Source organism: Puma concolor, chromosome B3 (assembly GCF_028749965.1).
Source record: "Puma concolor isolate L17-30 chromosome B3, mPumCon1.1.hap2, whole genome shotgun sequence".
In the NCBI taxonomy this organism is placed as follows: Eukaryota; Metazoa; Chordata; class Mammalia; order Carnivora; family Felidae; genus Puma; species Puma concolor.
Window position 1 is genome coordinate 140989435 of NC_141672.1, and position 17073 is coordinate 141006507.

General features: G+C 36.6%; 1 protein-coding gene and 1 pseudogene across 1 annotated transcript in view; one reads left to right on the forward strand and one right to left on the reverse strand.

Annotated features, from left to right (window-relative positions):
• The window catches only part of AGBL1 (AGBL carboxypeptidase 1), an 862602-nt gene that overhangs the window by 804660 nt on the left and 40869 nt on the right, over nucleotides 1-17073 (forward strand). The gene's annotated exons all lie outside the window — the stretch shown is intronic.
• LOC112856726 (U2 spliceosomal RNA) lies at nucleotides 9155-9268 on the reverse strand (annotated as a pseudogene).

Below are 17073 nucleotides of genomic sequence, written 5' to 3' on the forward strand. Positions count from 1 at the left end.
TAAGGAATGGAAGGTAGTAACAGAAATTTTGTTTACAGTTGACACAATTATTTATGTAATTTTCAAAATATACAAAATATAAAAACTAATGAGTAAATTTAGTAAGGTTGCTTGATATAAGGCCATTATAAAACATCACTTTTATTTCTATACACCAGTAACAAATAAAAAGGAACTAAAATGTTAATAATGACACGTTTTATGATAGAATAAAAAACATCAAATACCTAATAATAATTCTAACGAAAAAAATCTTGAGACTCCTGTTCTGAATATCCATAAAACATATTGAAAAAATTGAAGAAGGATTAAATAGAGTCTTATGTTCATGGGATGGAATAATTGCTACTGCACAGATACCAACTTTCCCCACATTGGTCTATAGATTCAATGCACTTCCAATCAGAATATCAAAATTTTTGGATAAGGGTAGTTTACATAGTGATTCTAAAGTTTATATGGATATGGGGCGCCTGGGTGGCTCAGTCGGTTGAGCGTCCGACTTCGGCTCAGGTCACGACCTCGCGGTCCGGGAGTTCGAGCCCCGCGTCGGGCTCTGGGCTGATGGCTCAGAGCCTGGAGCCTGCTTCCGATTCTGTGTCTCCATCTCTCTCTGCCCCTCCCCCGTTCATGCTCTGTCTCTCTCTGTCTCAAAAATAAATAAAATGTTAAAAAAAAAATTAAAAAAATAAAATAAAAAAAATAAAGTTTATATGGATATGAAAGGGATAATATCCAAAACAATCTTGAAGAAGAATAGAGCTAGAGAAATTGCAAAACCAGAAAGCAAGACTAATTATAAGGTTATGGAAATTAAGGTAAGAGTTTTTAGAAATAAATCAATGGAACAGAATAGAAAGATCATAGTCAGGTTCATTCAATATGAGTCAAGATGACACTACAGTAGATTAGGGAGAGGATGATAATTTTAATAAACAATGTTGAGTTAACTGATATTCATACATTTAAAAAAAATGTTGACCTTGATCTCACATTAAGCTCTAACATCAATTCCAAGTGTATTGTACATCTAAATGTAAAAGGCAAAACAATAAGGCTCTTAAAAGAAAACATAGAATAAATTAGTAGCCTTGGGGTAGGACAGAAAAGCAGTAACCCAAAGGGAAAACTATTAATAAATTAAACTCCATTAAAATTAAGGAATTGTATTTATTAGAAGAAACCATTCAAAAGTAAAAAGGAAAGTCAGAGTAGGAGAAGATATTTGCAATAGAAAAACCAAACAAAGGATGCAGGCAGAATATATAAAAAGAACTTCAAATAATTAATAACAGGAAGCATAGCTAATCCAATTAAAATTGGACAAAAGACTTGAACAGACAATTCACAAAAGAGGACACCAAAATGATCAGTAAACTTATGAAAATGTACTATGTACTCAACATCATTAATCATCAGAGAAATGTAAATAAACCCCACAGTGTAATGGCACCACACATCCACTGAAGAAATAACAAAGAATGACTCTATTGGGTTGAGAGTGGAGTGTGGTGAGTGAAACATCTTGGGTGCAAAATTTCAGAAGGTGCTTACTCTTAAATTTGACCAAGTGCAGAGTTTTGCACAAATCTGAAAGTAAGTGCCTCCATAAATTTGGTACTCTAGGTATCTAAATCTTAAGGAGTAACCCTCTTAGGTTCATGCAAGAAGCCACAGTACAGAACTCCATGAAAATGAGCACTGTCTTCAATTTTCTTCCCTAGTTGATTCACCCTACTCATGGCCCTCATGTTCGATATTGCTGAGGACAGAAGCTATGTAAGTATTAATTGGCACAACCACCTTGATAAACGTTTTGATATATTTACTTAAGATTCATATCCACATACCCTATGATACAGCTGTCCTAATCTTAGTTATACACTCAAGACAAATGAATGCATATATTTGTCAAAAGTCAAGTTTGAGATAGCTCATGAGAACAAATTCCTACATTGCCCCCAGAGAAAACAATTCTAACATCAATCAAAAGAAGAATCTGTAAATACATTTAGGTATAATAATTCAATGGAATAGTATAAAGCAAAAAGAAGACTTAACAATGTCAATTATACATACATGGATAATCTCACAAATAGAATTTTCAACTGAAAGCAGAAGAACACACAAGATCATATTAATGGATTTATAGTAATTTTAACAGAAGATAAAACTTATCTATGCAATTAGAAGTCAGAAAAGTGGTCTTAGAGAAAAGGCACTACAGAGAAGAACTTCCACAATGCCAGGGATATCACACATCTTGATGTGAAACTCCTGAAAATTTTGGAAATTTATTTAGCTATGCATTGATTATTTGGGCAATTTTTGTCTATTGGTCTTTGCAAGTCTATCAATTTGTCTTCCTATAGTTTGAAACTCTATTATCAGGTTCATACAAGTTTAGGATAGGCAGGGGCACCTGGGTGGCTCAGTCGAATATGTGTCTGGATTTCAGCTTGGGTTATGATCTCATGGTTCCTGGGATTGAGAGCTTTGTGGGGCTCTGAGATAACAGTGCAGAGCCTGCTTGGGATTCTCTCTCTCCCTCTCCCTCTGTCCCTCCCCGATTAGCATGCACATGCGCTCTCTCTCTCTCTCTCTCAATCTCTCTCTCTCTCAAAATAAATAAATAAACATTTTTAAAAAGTTTAGGATAGGCATATCATCGTCATGGGCATTTTATCATTATGAAATAACCCTATGTATTTATGGAACCATTCTTTGCTCTGAAACTAAAATCGATACTCCTGTTTTCTTTTTTTTCTTTTCTTTTCTTTTTTTCTTTCTTTTCAAGTTTATTTATTTATTTTGGGAGAGAGACAGAGTGAGCAAGGAAGGGGCAGAGAGAGAGGAGAGAGAATCCCAAGTAGGTTCCATGCTCAACACAGAGCCTGATCTGGTGCTCAAACTCATGAACTGCAAGATCATGATATGAGCCAAAATCAAGAGTTGGACACTTAAGCAACTGAGCCACCCAGTCGCCCTGTTCCTGTTTTCTTTTGATTAGTGTTAGTTTGGTATATCTTTTCCCATCCTCTTACTTTCAACCTATGTGCTTCTTTATATTTAAAGTCTGTTCCTTGCAGGCAGCATATATTAGGATTTTGATATGCTATCCAATCTAACAATCTCTACTTTTTAATTGATTGGATGCTTACATTTATTTTATTTTATTTATTTTATTTTTTTTAATGTTTATTTTTGAGAGAGAGAGAGACACAGAGTATGAGCAGGGGAGGGGCAGAGAGAGGGGGAGGTAGAACCTGAAGCAGGCTCCAGGCTCTGAGCTATCAGCACAAAACCCGATGCAGGGCTTGAACTCACGAACCATGAGATTATGATCTGAGCTGAAGTCAGACACCTAACCAACTGAGCCACCCAGATACCCCTAAATGTTTACATTTAATGTGGTTATTGGTAAGGTCATGTTTTGAACTACTGTCTTGCTTTTTTTCTCTATGTTTCATTTGTTACTTATTCCACATTTTCTTTTTTTCCTTTTTTGGATTCATTGAAGATTACTTTATGTTTTCATTATATGTCTTTTTTTACTTATTAGTCAATTACATCTAATATCAACTTATTACTTATTAGTTTTATTATTTTAGTCATGCTTTAGGGTTTACACATCTTAATTTATCAGCGTCTAAACTCTACTATGTAAGTTCCCATATGGGTACAAGAAACAAAAATATACTTCCATTCCTCTTCTCTTGGTCTTTATACTATTGCTGTCATATATTTACTGCTACATATTTTTTAAATCCTGCAATCCTGTTATGATTTTTGCTTGCAGATTTATACAAATTTCGCACATATGGTTTACTCCAGTGAAAATCTCACTAAAAATGACAGAAACTTTCAATATCACAATTCAGTATCTAAATTTAAAGTATATTTTGTTAAATATCCATGGTACTTATATAAATTTTTTTAAAAAATCCTAAACACAATGCGAAAATGATTATAAATGAGTCACAGAATCATGATGAAAATCCTACAGGTTAAAAATGAATGTATTGTTTAAAAAAAAAAAAAAAACAGGCTGTAAAAGAAAATCTATAGTTCTAACTACCCTAAGCAGAAAACAAATATGTTTAGAAACAAAGAAAGTAATTCTTCAATTTAACAGGTGAGAAGTAGAAACGAGTAAACCCAAATCAAGAAGCAGACAAAGAAAAGAAGAAGAAGCAGCAGAAATGGATGAAAAACATAATGAAAAAATAAGGGAAGAAAAAATAAAGATTGAAAAGAAAACAAATTGTTGGTTCCTAAAAAAACAAGATAAATAAGCCTCTGACAAGCATGATTTTAAAAAAGAGAGATGAAAATAAATCCTGACTGTGACCTAGATATAATGACAAAATTAACAGACATTTTTACCATGTTGAAAAGGTATAAAATACACATAATTAGGTGCATAAAATTATATGAAATGAATTAATTTTACAAAATATATAAACAATCAGATTTGAGGAAAAATGTAAAAATCAATTAGACTGTATTTTTAATATATTGAAATGGAATTACAAATCTTTGCTCGATACTAAAACAAGTAAAAAATTGTAATTCAATAATTTACATGTTTTTGTGGGCATGGAGAAACATGTAGTCTCAAGTATTTCTGATGGAAGTGAGACTTGCAGCTATGGTTTTAGAAGAGAGAGAGAAAGAGAGAGAGAAAGATTTTGCAGAATTATTTCATATGATTGTGTGGGGAGCAAAGCCTATAGCCATGGGGCGAGCCAGCAGCACAGAGATGCAGGTGAGAGTTGAGCCTGCTGGAAACTCAGGCAGAATTTTTGTATTGAAGTCTGGAGGCATAATCCATTCTTTTCTTTCTTCTTTGGCAAAACTCGATCTTTGCTCTGTAATTGATTGCATGAGGCCTACCTACATCCACATTTTAGAGGCTAATCTGCTTTACTTGAAGCCAGCTGATTTTATTTTATCTTATTTTCTTTTATCTTATCTTATTTTATCTTGTTTTATTTTATCTTATTGAAGTATGTTAGTTTCAGGTGTACAACATAACGATTTGACAAGCCTACATGTTATGCTATGCTCAGCACAAGTGGAGCTACCATATGTCCCTGTGCATCACTATTACACTACCACCGACTGTATTCCCTGTGCTACACTTCTTATTCCCTTGACTTATTTATTCCAAAACTGGAAGCCTGTACCTCCCACTCCCCTTCATCCATGTTGCCCATTCCCCACTCCCCTCCTCTCTGGCAGCCATATATTTCTTCTGTGTATTTTTTTGTTTCTGCTTTTTGTTTGTTTATTCCTTTTTTTTTTTTTTTTTTTTTTAGATTCCACACAGTAGTCAAATTATTTGGAGTCTGTCTTTGTCTGACTTGTTTCACTTAGAATAATACCCTCTAAGTCCATTCATGTTGTAATGAAAGGCAAGATCTCATTCTTTTTTACGGCTGAATAATATTCAATTGCATATACATACATGCCACATATTCTTTATCCATTAGTCTATGAATGGACACTTGGATTGCTGCCATATCTTGGTGATTATAAATAATACTGCAATAAACATAGAGGTAAATATATCTTTTCAAATTAGTATGTTTGTTTTCTTTGGGTAAATACCCAGTAGTGGAACCTACTTTTAAAAAATTTTTTAATTTAAAATTTAATTTAACTTTAATTAATTTAAATTTTCTTTTAATTAAAAAAAATTTTAATTAAAAAAATTTTAAGGAAGCACCATACTGTTTTCCACAGAGACTGTACAAATTTACATTCCCACCAACAGTGCACAAGGGTTCCTTTTTCTCCACATCCTTACCAACACCTACCTATTTCTTCTCTTTTTAATACTATCCATTCTGACAGGTGTGAGGTGATACCTCATAGTAGTTTTAATTTGCATTTCCCTGAGGATTAGTGATATTGAGCTAATAGACATGAAAATGTCTATTAGCCATCGGCATGTCTTATTTGGAAAAATGTCTATTGAAGTCCTCTTCTCACTATTAATCAGATTATTTGTTTTGTACATGTGTGTTGGATTAAGTTCTTTATATATTTTGGCTTAACCTCTTATTAGGTATATTATTTGCGAATATCCTCTCCCATTTTGTAGTTTGCCTTTTCGTTTGTTGATGGTTTCCTTTGCTGTGGCAAAGCTTTTTATTTTGGTGTAGTCCCAATAGTTTATTTTGCTTTTGTTTCCCTTGTCTGAGGAGACATATCTAAAAAATGTTGCTGAGACCAATGTCAAAGAGATTACTGCCTATGCTTTCTTCAAGGAGCTGTATGATTTCAGGTCTTATATTTAGGTTTCCATGCATTTTGAGTTTATTTTTGAAAATGGTATAAGAAAGTGCTTCAGTTTCATTCTTTTGCATGGAGCTGGCCAGTTTTCCCAGCACCATTTTTTGAAGACTGTCTTTTCCCCATTATACATTCTTTTATCATATATTCTTAGCTCCTTTGTCATAGATAAAGCCAACTGCTTTTAAATGTTAGTCACATCTACAAAACACCCTTATAGCAAACATTCACCCTAATGTTTGACTAAACAACTGATCACCATTATCTAGCCAAGTCAACACTTAAAATTAACCATCACATATGTCAGAGATGAATTACTATTTAGCAATCATAAGTAATGAATTATAAAAGAGATCCTCTTTCTCGACATCCTCGCCAACATCTGTTGTTGCCTGACTTGTTAATGTTAGCCATTCTGACAGGTATAAGGTGGTATCTTATTGTGGTTTTGATTTGTATTTCCCTGATGATGAGTGATATTGAGCATTTCTTCATGTGTTGGTTGGCCATCTGAATGTCTTCTTTGGAGAAGTGTCTATTCATGTCTTTTGCCCATTTCTTCACTGGATTATTTGTTTTTTGGGTGTTGACTTTGATAAGTTCTTTGTACATTTTGGATACTAACCCTTTATCTGATATGTTATTTGCAAATATCTTCTCCCATTCTGTCGGTTGCCTTTTAGTTTTGCTGATTGTTTCCTTCACAGTGCAGAAGCTTTTTATTTTGATGAGGTACCAGTAGTTCAGTTTTGCTTTTGTTTCCCTTGCCTCCAGAGACATGTTGAGTAAGAAGTTGGTGCGGGCAAGATCAAAGAGGTTTTGCCTGCTTTCTCCTTGAGGATTTTGATGGCTTTCTGTCTTACATTGAGGTCTTTCATCCATTTTGAGTTTATTTTTGTGTTTGGTGTAAGAAAGTGGTCCAGTTTCATTCTTCTGCATGTCGCTGTCCAGTTTCCCCAGCACCACTTGCTGAAGAGACTGTCTTTATTCCATTAGATATTTGCAAGCTGGTGCAGCCACTCTGGAAAACAGTATGGAGGTTCCTCAAAAAAACTAAAAATAGAACTACCCTACGGCCTGGCAATTGCACTACTAGGCATTTATCCAAGGGATGCAGATGTGCTGTTTTGAAGGGACACATGCACCCCCATGTTTATAGCAGCACTATCAACAATAGCCAAAGTATGGAAAGAGTCCAAATGTCCATCGATGGATGAATGGATAAAGAAAATGTGGTGTATACATACAATGGAGTATTACTTGGCAATCAAAAAGAATGAAATCTTGCCATCTGCAACTACGTGGATGGAACTGGAGGGTATTATGCTAAGTGAAATTAGTCAGTCAGAGAAAGACAAAAATCATATGACTTCACTCATATGAGGACTTTAAGAGACAAAACAGATGAACATAAGGGAAGGGAAACAAAAATAATATAAAAACAGGGAGGGGGACAAAACAGAAGAGACTCATAAATATGGAGAACAAACTGAGGGTTGCTGGAGGGATTGTGGGAAGGGGGGTGGGCTAAATGAGTAAGGGGCACTAAGGAATCTACTCCTGAAATCATTGCTTCACTATAGGCTAACTAATTTGGATGTAAATTAAAAAAAATAAAAAATAAAGTTAAAAAAATGAGTAATGGACTACATTTTCAAAGAGCAATATAATGGTATCTCAAAAATATTAGTAAAGTAAATAAGAAACTGAATGGGATGACTATGTAAGTACAACACATGCAATTTACTACACACACACACACATATATGTATATATATATATACACACACACACACACATACATAAAACAGAGTAGCATAGATTGTTCAAAATGTAGTGGACATCTAGGTGGGAGTGTGCAAAGGTGATGAAGCACAAAAAGAAAAAAAAATACATGAAACACTAGAGGTGCCTTGCATGATCTGAATGTAAGAGCATCCATTCATTAGGGACTGAGGAGTATGATTAACTCAGTTCTGTGCACGTGAGATAGAGAATCAAGTGTAATATCTTAATTGAACACAAACTATTTTTAAAGTTCATATTGAATATTCTATGGCACTTTGAGATTAAAGGGCATTTACTGAAGCTGGGAAGCGTACCTACTAAAATCCTACAGAAAATGTCTCTCTTTAAGATGGATGTCAACCATCACCTCTGTCATCACATGGTCATGAGGGACACAGCACTAACACAGAACAAGAAAATAAATACAACATATGATGTTGGAAGAAAGTTAAAAACGCCTCATTATTCTTAGGTGATAGATGAATGTCTACAAAGAAAATTTAGGGAAATCTACACAAAAATATTTAGATGGACTAGAAAATTTCAGCAAGGTTATTGAAGGTTTTTTTTAAGTAATCTCTACGCCCAAAGTGGGTCTTGAACTCATAACCTTGAGATCAAGAGCCACATGCTCCACAGACTGAGCCAGCCAGGTGCTATTAATATGTGATATATTATAAAATACCAATATATAAAATTAATAACATGCCTATATAGCAGTAGCAAACAACACATAGTTTCTAAAATTGCAGCAAAAGGAAATCAGGTGTTAATCCTGTAATATATCTAACAAAAATATAAATGATCTTTCAGAGTAAAAATATAAATTTTAATTAAAGGACCTTTAAAGAGACCAAAAAAAGCATAGATCTATACTGTACTAAAAAGGAAGAATCAATATAATAAAACTGTCAATTGTTGTTATAGTAATCGATTAGCTAAACACAAACTGATTAAAATCTGAAAAGGGTTTTTCTTGAGAAACGAATTCTAAAATCCATAAAAATGAATTAAAAAAAAACACATCCAGTGTACTTCTGGGGGAAAAACAAAAGGTTAAGAGGCAGTGGGGTAGGTGATACTTAAATTTTCAAGTAAATATGATGACAAATCTCTCAACTTATTAAACTGATAAGAACAGATACTACACTTGATCTTAGCCAAAAGGCCGAGAAGCGATTAAATCTCTCAACTTATGTAGTCACTTCAGAGTTTCTTAACATTAGTACTACTGGCATTTGGACCAGATCGTTCCTTGTTGTGAGGAACTGCTCTGTGCATTGCAGGATGTTTAGTAGCATCCTTGGCTTCTACTTCCGCAGTTGTGACAATCAAACGTGTCTGCAGACTTTGCCGCATGTCCCCTTCTGGGAAAATTGCCCTGATTGAGCACCACTGCGTTAAAATAATTAAAATCATTCGATATCGGCATTGGTGTAGACAGACAGACTCATTACAGAGAGGAAAGAAACAAGAATCAGATGTACATGGGGATCTGGCATAGATAGAAGTGCTATTACAAATTCAAGGGGAAAGCTTCAACAGAGGATTCTCTGATAATTAGCTACTTATGGAAACTGATAAGTCAAATAGATGTCTTATATCATACAAAAAAAATCAATCTCTGATTAATTAAAGAACTAAGTGTGAAGATCTGAATGCAAAATTAAAGCAGTATCCGACCTTTTACTAGCATTTTCATTTGTATCAATCAGTCCTAGAACAACTTCACACATATATTCAAGGAGATATTTCAGATACTTATTTTGCCCCAGTTTGTACGAGCAAAAACATGCATTGGGAACAATTTTACTATCTCTCATTAAGATAAATACACTTTATTTTTAATTTAATGGAATACTATGTATCTGTTTAAATGAATTAGCTAGGGGCGCCTGGGTGGCGCAGTCGGTTAAGCGTCCGACTTCAGCCAGGTCACGATCTCCCGGTCCGTGAGTTCGAGCCCCGCGTCGGGCTCTGGGCTGATGGCTCAGAGCCTGGAGCCTGTTTCTGATTCTGTGTCTCCCTCTCTCTCTGCCCCTCCCCGGTTCATGCTCTGTCTCTCTCTGTCCCAAAAAAATAAACGTTAAAAAAAAAAAAAAAAAAAAAAAAAAAAATAAATGAATTAGCTAGATCTAAAACTATCAGCAATTTTGGAGTAAACCTCCAAAAAAAAAGAGTAATACCAAGAGAAAAAAGCAAATTGTAAACTGATACTTACAGTAAGATATCATATATTTAAAATGTGAAAACAATAAAACACTATAGAATAGTATATATTTTATAGTAGCCTACAAATATATTAATAGATGGAACACCAGGAGGAAAAAAATTATCTTTCTGAGAAGCAGGGGAGGACAGACAGAGGGATGATGTGGGATTTTAATTACAGATTTAAATAAATCTGTAATTAGAAAATGTTCTGAAGGAAATGTGGCACGATTTTAATATTTGTTAACGTTTGATCATCAAACATAAAACTATATTATATACAGACGATAGATAGTTAGCTATTTCTATGTGTGGAAAGTGTGTTCATAATAAAAATATAAGGCATTCTTGGTTGCCTGTACCATGGATTAGAGATATTGTTAGTGTCTAGAGACAAAATTAAATCTACCTACAAATATAAAAAATCCAATTTAGATGAGTGGTTGACAGGCCAAAGGTGACTTCCAAGGCAAACTTTCTTTTGCATCCCTCTCCTGTAAAAGTGTCCCTGCACGAGATACAGGGTGCTTCCAAGTTTTCTTAGCAAAGGCTCCACGTTCCTGCATGAGGGCCAACTGAACACAGGGATGTTCTCTTTCCTGCTCGGGAGGTGATCAAAACATACACTTTAAAACCTTCTTCTGTTTTGCATTGTGACTTTGCAGCAGGCTTTCCACTTTTATTCAAATGAATTTTAATGCATGACAACATGAATTCAAATTTTTCTATATTACAGATAGCTAACTGATGAATCAATGTGATTTTTCTTCCCTGTTTATTAATGAGCCCTCTCTTTCTTCTTCTCCCCTCTTTACTCTTTACTTCTTTTTCTCACCTCAACACATTCATCTCTGTTCTCATTTGCTTGAATGTCCTTTCACTGGGCTTATCTTTTTCTTCCAAAGCCAAAATAATGATGCACATTATTCTTATCCGGCTCTCTCCTTACTTTTCCATTTCCAGCACAGATTTGGCCTAACCAGTGGATCATTGATTAGATGTTTACACAGGACACTGGATCTTTATTGCCCCCATTCATTTGTCTTATTCAAGGGAAATAAGATTAGATCTACTTTAATTATGTCATTTCTAAAGATATGTAAAAACTTTTAAAGTTTGGGGGAAATACAGAGTGGATAATGTTTCAAAATATGGTTGTTGTTGTTTTTAATAATTTAATAGTAGGCCTCCTACCTCTTTAACCTTTCTATGTTGAATTGAAAACAAGCAAAGCAAAAGTACAGGATACGATTTATCTTGCTCTCCACGAAGAAGTCTGACTCAAAATACCTTCTCTGGAAGGAGAGACAGGCATAGGACTGGAGCAGACGTTTCCCCCTTGAGTTTTTATTTAGGCGCCTCTTCCAAATCTGACATGCACTCAAGGCTTTGTCACTCTAATTACCATTAAGTTCTCTTTCCTTTTATCACTCACACACTCAGACCTATAAACTCCAGGCAATCCCATATCAGTGACAAGTGTGAATTATCTGATTGAGATGAACTACATTCACCACTTTCTTTGCAGATGAGAGGTGCTTTATTTCCATCAGGTGCAGATCAGGTTGGAATTTGGTTTGACACAAGAGGTGGTCATTGTCATGACCCCTGGGAGAGTACCCACCCAGAGTTTGAGTCCCCTTTTACTCTCTCAGAAGCAAAAAGAAGTCAAAGAGAGTCCACCCTGCAGCTCTACTATAGGAGTCCTGAAAAATCAGTCAGTGTGAAGTCAAAGCTATCACCATGGTGACCAAAGTGGTCCCAATCCAGCTTTCCAGGAGACTGCAGAAGGGCTGTAACCAGAAGGACCTGACGCCAGCCAGATAGCGGAATGGCCAGAAAGCCTGAAAGTCAGGAAAAACCATCGTTTGCTTCATTTTCCCCCATACAATGCTAAACAAACCTCTGGTGTTGTGTCAAGAGAGTCCTTATTTGCAGTCATATGATGTTACTATTTTCTATTACAAATTGCAAATTCCATTCCCAAATTCAATGATCCTGGAGACAGCCAACCAGTAATCTTAGCAGTGTTTGGAAAGAAGAACAAGTAGGACACAGGTTTATAAACACATATAGAAATACAAAACTGTTCACATATAAGCTCCAATAAAACTGAAAATGGACAGCTGATGAATCCAGACTGGGGTAGAAATGGAGCAAGGGAGTTTTGGTGGTCAGACCTAAGACAGAATCTGGATTTGTGTGTTTTCTGGAACAGTATTCCAAAATGATCCTCCATGAGGGACACTCTATTTCTTTAATTTTTAAAATGATTTTTTTTTTTTGAGAGAGAGAGAGAAAGACAGATTGTGAGCAGGGGAGGGGCAAGAGAGAGAGAGAGAGGGAGACACAGAATCCAAAGCAGGCTCCAGGCTCCGAGCTGTCAGCACAGAGCCTGAGGCGGGGTTCAAATTCATGAACCGTGAAATCATGACCTGAGCCGAAGTTGGATGCCTAACCCATGAGCCACCCAGGCGCCCATGTTTTTTTTAATGGCCAGTGAAGCTTGGGAAACTGCATAATTCAACTTCTCCTAGAGATTCATAAAAGGTATTAAACATATTTAAGAGTCCAAACATCCTTAAAGAAATCTCGTCTTACTTTATTTAACATTCCCCCAATTTGTTTAACCATAACACGTTTTTTTTCTTAAGAAGCCTTTTTGGCAGTTCTCAGAGCTTTGAGAAACAATGATGCAGTGTAAATAGGTTTCAAGTTATGGAAGGCATCCCTTTAAAGGTAAGACTCACATTCTAAGATTTTTTATTTTTTCTCATGAAAAGCCACAGAGTTTTACAAGACATGTTTTGAGGCAAGACCTATTTAGGTCTTTGCTATTCAAAGTGTGGTTCCTGGAACAGCAACATTGGCATCACCACGGAACCTGTTAGAAATGCAGAACTCTGGTTCTGCCCCAGAGCTATGGAACCAGAATCTTGCATCATCTCTAAGAAGCCCCAGGTTACTCTGCTGCACAGGAAGTGTGAGGAAGCGTATTTTAGGAGACTCACACTTTTTTTAACTTTAAAAAATTTTTTAAGTTTATTTTTGAGAAACACAGAGATAGCATGAGCAGGGGAGGGACAGAGAGAGGGAGGGAGAGAGACAATCCCAAGCAGGCCCTGCACCATCAGCACAGAGCCTGATGTGGGCCTAGAACCCACAAAACCATGACATCATGACCTGAGCACGAGCCAAGAGTCGGATGCTTAACCAACTGAGCCACCCAGGCACCCCAGCAGATTCTCAGACTTTCTAAAGTATATGGATTTCATGCCTCTCTGTAAGCAAGCTGGGAAATACAGACGAGAATTATATAATTAAGGTTAATGGCGTTTGTCTTTTAAAATTTGAACATTGAAAAAATTTTAAGAGAGTAAAAGTTATATTAAAATATAATGTAAACCTTAGGGGTGCCTGGATGGCTCAGTCGGTTGGGTGTCCAACTTTGGCTCAGGTCATGATCTCACGGTTCGTGAGTTTGAGCCCCTCACTGGATTCTGTGCTGACAGCTCGGAGCCTGGAGCCTGTTTCGTATTCTGTGTCTCCTTTCTCTGCACCTCCCCCACTCATGCTCTGTCTCTCTCTGTCTCTCTGTCTGTCTCAAGTAAATAAACATTTAAAAAATTAATATATATATACACACGTACATACACACACACACACACATATATATATATATACATATATATAATTTAAACCTTGAAGAGGTGACCAGTTTAAATAAATGCATATCAGCATTGGGTCTGGATCCAAATAACTGGATCAACATGTATGATTAAATCAAGAGAATGGCACAATACACAAAACCAGAACAAAGCTACAACTCCCATCTGACTGGGACTTAGATTTGTTTTTTTAACGTTTATTTATTATTGAGAGACAGAGAGATGCAGAGCATGAGCAGGGGAGGGGTAGAGAGAGGGGGAGACACAGAATCTGAAGTAGGCTCCAGGCTCTGAGCTGTCAGCACAGAGCCTGACGCGGGGTCAAACTCACAAACTGTGAGATCATGACCTGAGCCAAAGACAGTTGCCCAACCAACTGAGCCACCCAGGCGCCCTTTGACTGGGACTTAGAACAATTTTCTTGTGAGAAGGGAAAAGCATTTGGTCACACACATACACTGTAGTTATATTGACACATTATATGCAGAATCCTCATTCCATTTTCCAAAAGGGGCAACTGTAAGGCTTAGAAATATTCTTATTATTTGAAAATATCTGTGCTAACATTTGTGCATTACTCACTTACTGGTTTATGAATTCATTTCACAAGTATTTTCACTGGATTTAACACTATCCTGAGATCAGTAAGACATAAAATTTCCCATGAGAGGGTGCATAATCTTGTTTATTAGATGGATTATAATTAATCCACCAGGTTGAAAGCATGCACATTGCAAGGTTACGACAAAGAGTTCTATAAATAAAAAAAAAAACGTACATGACAGATGTTAGGTACATATGAGAGTGTGTTGAAGGATCTGGAAAAATCCCCATGTCATTATTTATCTGTGTCTTCTCATATCACTCAGAGGTAGTAGAGAATTAGTGTAGTATATAGGTAGAGGGTGGAGTAAGATTCTCTTTCTTCCAAGTCTCTGTGTTAGTCTTTTTTGACTTCCTGCCTTCCTTATTGAACTACTGTTCAATGGTTTTTCTGAACAATGGTTCTTTGAAGACAGTAGCTTCCCAGTGGATGCTTGATTCTTTTCAGCACTACCTAGTATCAAGCTGATCTCAGAGTTCATACATGTAAAGCTCAGGATAAGAGATCTTGGAGAAAGAATTATGAGTGATTCAAACGTAAAACATTAGCATAATTTAAGAAGGGAAGCCAGCTTTGCATGCAATTAAGCTAATGAAATATGTGAGCCAGGAAATATACTGTGTGTGTGTGTGTGTGTGTGTGTGTGTGTGTGTGTGTGTCCCAGATTCTGGTTTAGTGGCTGCTCCCTGTACTGAAGGTAACCAAAATATAAGGAGAGGATAATTTAATAAAGTCTAACTGGTGATATCTGTGCTCATTAAGATAGGTATTCTTATTTATAAAGATAAGAATGATATGATCATATTTGTTAGGATTTGGAAAAAGATAAGAGGTAAGTCTATCAAGAATGGCCCAGGGGTGGGGCGCCTGGGTGGCGCAGTCGGTTGAGCGTCCGACTTCAGCCAGGTCACGATCTCGCGGTCCGTGAGTTCGAGCCCCGCGTCGGGCTCTGGGCTGATGGCTCAGAGCCTGGAGCCTGTTTCCGATTCTGTGTCTCCCTCTCTCTCTGCCCCTCTCCCGTTCATGCTCTGTCTCTCTCTGTCCCAAAAATAAATAAATGTTGAAAAAAAAAAAAAAAAAAGAATGGCCCAGGGGTGCCTGGGTGGCTCAGTCAGATCAAGTCTGACTCTTGATCTTGGCTCGGATCATGATCTTATGGTTGGTGGGTAGGCTATGCACTGTCATTTGGGAGCCTGCTTGGGATTCCCTCTCCCCCTCTCTCTTTGCCCCTCCCCTGCTCACACACTCTCCTCTCAGAATAAATAAACTTTATCTCTCTTTCTGTCTCTCTCTCTCTGTCTCTCTCTCTGCCTCTCTGTCTCTCTCTGTGTGTGTCTCTCTCTCTCTGTGTGTGTCTCTCTCTCTCTCTCTGTCTCTCTGTCTCTCTGTCTCTGTCTCTCTCCTCTCTCTCTCTCTCTCTCTCTCTCTCTCTCTCTCTCTCTATATATATATATATATATATATATATATATAAAAGAATGGCCTAAACTGAGGCACCTGACTGGCTCAGTTGGTAGGGCATGCAACTCTTGAACTCAGGGTTGTAAGTTCCAGCTCCACGTTGGGTATAGAGATTACTTAAAAATAAAATCTTAAAAAACAAAACAAAACAAAACAAAAAAACAAAAAACAAAAAGAATGGGCCCAAATATGCAGAAACTGGTGTCAGGAACAGAGAAGAGACTATGTCAATAACTCCACTGAGAGGTGATAAGGATATGAAACAAGGAATGTTCTATGGAGATAAAGTAGCAGGGGGGATATGAAGCACAATATTTAAGAACGCTGGAAGTGAATGGCATCACAGACAGTGAATAACCCCCTCTGGAGCAGAAGTACAGGGAAGTGTTTATAAATATCAGGTGTCTATCACAGTGTATAGGAGAAATTTCTTAAGACAGGGAAGTGTTTATAAATATCAGGTGGCTATCACAGTGTATAAGAGAAATTTCTTAAGACTTTTGGGAATAGAGAGCAAACTATTTTGTCACATTCATTTTAAGAACTTGACATGACTTACGTGTTGGAAAGAATTTACTTCTGGAAAACTAAGAGACACTCTGATATAACCCAAAGAAAAGGAGAAAGGAGACCAATTGTTTTTGCCTTCTTGAACTAAGCTGAAGTTCATGATAGAGAAGTACAAGTGTTCTCAGTTTTACTTGTACATGTGGCAGTTTATTTTGCTGGAAGAGGAAGGAAATCGACAGTCTGTCCAGCGAGGAACAAAGATTAAACTTTGGTATAAAAAATGTCGGCATTCTATCTCCATAGAACCACAACACCAGTGATAGGATAGAAGGAAGGGGAAAACAAGGAAGATAAAAGGAATAGAAAGGACGAGGAAAAAGACAAGAGAGAAAGGAGGAGGAGAAGGGGGAATAGGAAGAAATGAGAGGGTCCTGTTGTCTGTGAAGCCAGCCCAAGAAACCATAATAGAACTTTCTTTCTTTAAAGAACAAACATACTGTCTCTTGCCTCTCAGCCTCCTCTTTTTGCTGT